Raw genomic sequence first — 5,582 nt, 5'->3', positions numbered from 1 at the left:
GTAGCACCAGTTGCCCATGACAAAGTAAAGAAAGGAAGGGGATCGGAGGGAAGAATTGCTCTGATATTGACTGTGTAGCTGGCCAGTGGCTGATCCTTCCCTGAGGTCCCTTCCAATCCCAGTGCTCTGGGGGAGGGATGGGGGAAAAAAGCATAAAAAGCAGCATTGTTTGAACTTGGCTGCTTTCTGCCTTGGGATCAGTTACTGAGCTGTGTCTTTCAGCAGCTCAGCAGCATCAGACGGCAAAGGCTACCATTCATTTCCTACTTGGTAGCCTAGCAAGTGGGATTCATCAATACCTTTTTTACTTTCTATACCCTTTTATTATTGTATCCATTGATAATTTATTCCTCCCCCAAAAATCCTTTCTTTGTTTTTGTTAGTTTATTTTGATTCTTTTCAAATCTGTGCTTTCTCTTACAGTGTGCATTACATTCACTGTGCAGCTTTGCACAGCATAATTATATTGCATATTATAATATAGAATTTATATAGGAACACGTATGTACATTTAAATATTAAATACAGATATTACATAAATCAGATAACGTTACAGAAGAAGACACAGATTTTCCAGCACACCAAGGCAAAGACACTATGAATCACACCATGAAATGTGTTGGAAAGGCAGCTGGCAAGCCTTCAGGAAGGGGCAGAACAGGGGGTATAGGGAGAGCTGTACGTTTTCCCTACCCCGACTGAGACACAGCCTCTTTCCTACAACAAGCAGGCATGCGGCTTCCGCTAGTACAGGCAGCAAGGAGATGCACAGGCAGTGGCACTGGCACTGCTTCCCTAAGTCTGCATCCCCTCCAAGAGCACCAGCCATAACCCCTCCCCCTTCATGACAACAAGCAGCAGCACCAGCATGAGTCTCCTCCACCCCCATTTCACTTCCTGTGCTGAGCTTTCCAGTGCCAGAGGAACAGCTGAGCTGGAGCTGGAGCTGAGTGCCATAGCAAGGGAAATTCTGGGAAAGGAAGGGGAATCAGCTGAGTTTGTGCTCCACACCCCTCAAGTTTCCCCTAGAGCCAGGTCTCCTCCTTCCCCAGAAGGCACTTTGGAGAAGGTTGACATAGAGGTTGAGGCAAGTGGCTCAGCTGAGTCTGCTCCTCCTGTTGCTGTATCTTTGTCTGCTGAGGAGGGGGAAAAGGCAGCACCTGCACATGCCCCACACCCCAAAAATGGGCGGGTAGTGTGGTCTGGGATCATTTTGAGCTGGCAGATGATCCCACATAAGCTATCTGCCTGCACTGCTGAGCCAGAACCAGCTGGGGGAAGGGATCAAAACACATGAGCACCATGGGGATACTGATGTATCTCTGCAGGCACCTCCCCATTGCCCTTGTTCCTCTTCAGCCTAGCACCAGGGAGCATACTCAAACAGAAGTACTCCTGTCCCCACCAAAGCAGAGGCAGGTCACCCTGGAACAGTGGGGGAAAGATGGACAGAAAGGGGAGCAAGGGCAAGTGAGATCACCCAGAACACTGGAGAGATGCTTTCTGTCGATGGCCAGCCCTTCTCCTTAGTTGAGGGGCCAAGATTCAGGTGGCTCGTGGCCCCATCCTACCAAGTGCCTGCATGCACCACCTTCAGCAAGATGGTGGTGCCCTCCCTGTATGAGGCATACAGGGAGTACTTGAGGGAGGAGCTGCACAAGGCAGGTCCACAGCTGGCCTTACGCTTCACTTTGGACATCTGGAGGAGCTGGGTGGCAATCATGCCTACCTCTCAGGGCAGTGGTGCAACCAGTCAGGCTGTCGGTGGGCTCTCCTTCAAGCCGAGGTGATGGATAAGTCCCACAGAGCAACAGAGATCATGGGGGCCATGAACCACTTGGTAAAGGGGTGGCTCATTGGGCAGGGTGAGATCATCTGCGGGTTCGTGGTCACTGACAATGGGGCCAATAGGATCAAGGCAGTCCATGATGCTAACTTTGTTAACATTCTCTGTGTGGCACACAACTTCCACCTCGTTGTCCAGGACACCTTGGAGGGGGACAGGGCTGCTAGGGACAGTGCTAGCACCACTGGCAAGCTCATTTCAAAATGCAGGAAGGTGGCAGCCTACTTCCACTGGAGCATCAAGGGGGACAAGATGCTACAAGACAAACAAGAGGAGCTGAACATCCCGCAGCACAAAATCATGCAGGATGTGGAGGCTTGGTGCAACTCTACATACCTGATGCTTAAAAGGCTGGTGGAGCAACAGAAGGCCATCCATGAGATGGCCTTGCTCGAGGAGACTGGGATCAGCAGCCCTCTTAACACAGATGAGTGGGATACTAACTCCCAGATCTTGGTGATCCTCAAGCCCTTCCTCGAGGCCACTGAGACCCTCAGCACTGGTGATGCCCTCCATAGCCAGGCAATCCCTGTAGTGAGGGAAATTCAGAGCCAGATGGAGAGCTTCCGGGGGATCAATGGTTCTGGCTGGGGCAAGCCAATCTCACCAGATGTGCAGACTCAGGTGGGGTGGCTGAAGGAGGGCATCAGGAAAGGGCTTGATCCTTGTGGTCCAGTACATTTCATGTGCTGGCCGCCATGTGTGACCTGAGGCTGAAGGACAACATATGCAGCAGTCAAAGCCTGAATCAATGGACGCAGGTGCTGGTGAAGTCAGGGAGGCAGAACAGCAGGGGCGGGGGATCCACTGTCCCGTGCCAGCATGCCATCCACTATCCAGTCTCCTCTTCCACCACAGGCACTGCCAGTGTGGGCCAAGGGCATGGCTTCCATGGTGGGATCCAGAGGCACCAGACCCCACAATCAGCCATGTAGCACTCGAGCCTTGGTGGCTGCCTATCTCACTGAGAATGTGGAGATGCTGCTGTGCAACCCCTTGGTCTACTGAGCAAGCCTCAGCCAGACGTGGCCGGATGTGGCCACGGTTGCCTGGGAACACCTGTCCTGTCCACCAACCAGTGGTCTGAGCGAGAGTGTTCTGCATTGCTGGGGATGTGGTGACACCCCACCGCACCTGCTTGGATCCTGGTTTGGATGCCTGCTGTTTTCACCCCGTTGCACCTTAACACCCACACGTGCCACAAGTTTTGCTTGTCATCAGCCTGAGGTGCAGGTTCCCAGAAACCCCTGCACCTATCTCCTTGAAACTTGATAGGCTTTGTGGCCTCAGCAGGGGCTACCCTCCCTGCTGTTTTCATTCAAATCAGGTAAGAAATGACAAAGTTTCACAATTCCCCATGATAGCCTGTAGGCGAAACGTTGAAACAGCGAAACTGTTTCGATGAAATGACATGGAACAGTACTTTCAAAATGAAAATCTGTCTCTTTGAAATGACAAAACGGACGTCGAAACAAAACGATGCTGTTCCACACAGTCCTGATGCCTAGTGATGCTAGGGATGGGTAGCTGAGAGCTGTCCAAGTAACAGGGACAAGCTTGACACTGGTCATTTGATCGCTGGGAAGACTGGTGGAGAACTCTGCACCTGCACAGAGTCGGGGCAAAATCCTCCTTGCTGCCAGCGTTTCTGTCTCTAGTAACTCCTCTGGGTAACAGGTTTGCTTCTGTGGAAAAAGCTTTGAATTGCATTCGTTGTCTCACTGTGCATCACAAGAGGGCAGCAAATGCTGCAACTTTCTTCCAGAAGAAGTATTTGGGTTTTTTTTCCACACTGAATTCCATGCATTTCCCTGCATCCCAGGTAGGGGCAGATGGGCATGGCCAACCTGATTTCCAGAAGCCACCCATCTGCCTACAGCTTGTTTTCACCTCGTTTAGCAGCCCAGTGGAGTCAGGCTGACTTTTGGGATGTCTAGAAAGGATCTCTATTAGGTGACAGCTATGCCACTGGCTGTCAGCCTACCATAGAGTGAAAGACCTAAGCCATGGGGTCCAGCACACCATAATTGCTGTATATTAATGGCACAGTGACACCCATGCTTGGAAATGCATGTATTGGTAGGTATTTGTGACATCCATTGCTAGGGCTGCAGGCACTGGCATGTGCCTTGATAGTCCTGATAAAGACTGTATCGCACTGAATTTGTCACCCACGGCAGAAGCCTCATACCCACATGTATTTGTGAGACCTGTGGTACAGCTACATGAACTAATTTGCATTTGTGATTTATCCATGCTAGGACTGCATGTATTTGTGTGTGTTGGTGGCCTCTGTGCTAAAATTGTATCTATCAGAATATTTGTGTGATACCAATATTAGGGCTGTATGTACAGGTGTGTATCTGTGACACCCGTGCTGGGTGTGTGTATTAGCAATCAGGACTCATGGTAGACGTGATATCTTTTATCAGACCAACTAGAATTTTAAAGAAAAAAAAATTCTTTAATTGGTGTGTACTTGTGATACATCAACTCATTCAGCCTTACCCCAGATGTGCCTGTGACTATCCATCCTAGAGTCCACATGTATGTGTGACACCTGTGCTGGGGCTGTGTACTACATATTTGAGCCTGAGCTTTTTTCTCTCGCTATGGGGAGGGGAAAAAAAAAAAAGCCATGTTCTTAAATTAGAAACTGGAAAACCTGATTAGTTTCCTGGCCCCTGTGGGTGTAGGAAACAAAGATCAAAAGAGCAAGTAAACTTGCAGCATCACTTTTTCTTTAAAAAAAAGTCATTAATCACCCAAATTATCATGACACTTGCACTAATGTCACCAGATCCCCCCTCATCTGACACGGACCTCAGTACAGCTTGGCCTTAGTCCCTCCTACCCCAGTAGATACCTGCATTTGCACTGTGAGAATTTCTGTGTCCTGCTAAGACCATCTCCTAAAGCCAGACTTGATATGCTTTTTCAGTGTCTTCCAAACTGTTATGCAGGGGAGCTTAGTGGGGAGCTTCTCTGGTTCTGGGAGAGAAGTGTTTTTAATGTAGTCATTAGCAATAGGATAATTGAAGTGCATCTATTTGGTGCCTTAGCTCAAAAGGCTTCTTGATTTGGACATGGTTCTGTCATACTAACAGAGAAGGATTTTTCTCAGCTGTCTCTGCGGTGACCATACACAACCTCTCTCTTCCTTTGTGATAAAAGCTACTATTCACTGACCCTCCAGCCTGGGGCTCAAAGCTTTTTAATAAGGTAGCAATACTGGAAAGTGCATGCAAATATGAACAGTAGGCCTGAGCGAAGTGGCTAGTATTTGCTTCGGATTTGACCGGTTTTTGTCTGTGGGTGTTTTTTTTTTTACGGGGGGACAGCGATTTGATTCGGTGATTCGAATCACTGTCCCAGATCAATTCGGCCGAATCTGATTCAGAGATACGACTGCTTCTGAATCTTTGAATCGCCCAGGCCCCTGCTCCCAGCACTTGAGGGTGTGGGGGGAGTGAAAGAAGCAAGCCCTGACTCGGCAGGGCTGGGCTCGGGGGGGAAGATCCCCACTGCCCCACACTGCATGAGGTGCTTGCAAACGAGCCCCCCCCATGCCCCACCTCCAGCTCCAAAAATCCTGTACTCACAGGTTCCTGCCTGGCAGGGGGCAATCCCCATTTCTACCCCCCTCCGCCCCCCAACACCACTGCAGGAGCTGATGAATCCCAGGGTGGTTTTTCTTCTTAAAGGGCTGGAGCTGGGGTGGGCAGGGCAGCTGTGG

The sequence above is a fragment of the Crocodylus porosus genome, unplaced genomic scaffold (genome assembly GCF_001723895.1).
Source record: "Crocodylus porosus isolate Cpor-Errol unplaced genomic scaffold, CroPor_comp1, whole genome shotgun sequence".
NCBI lineage: Eukaryota > Metazoa > Chordata > Crocodylia > Crocodylidae > Crocodylus > Crocodylus porosus.
This window is presented reverse-complemented; position numbering follows the sequence as displayed.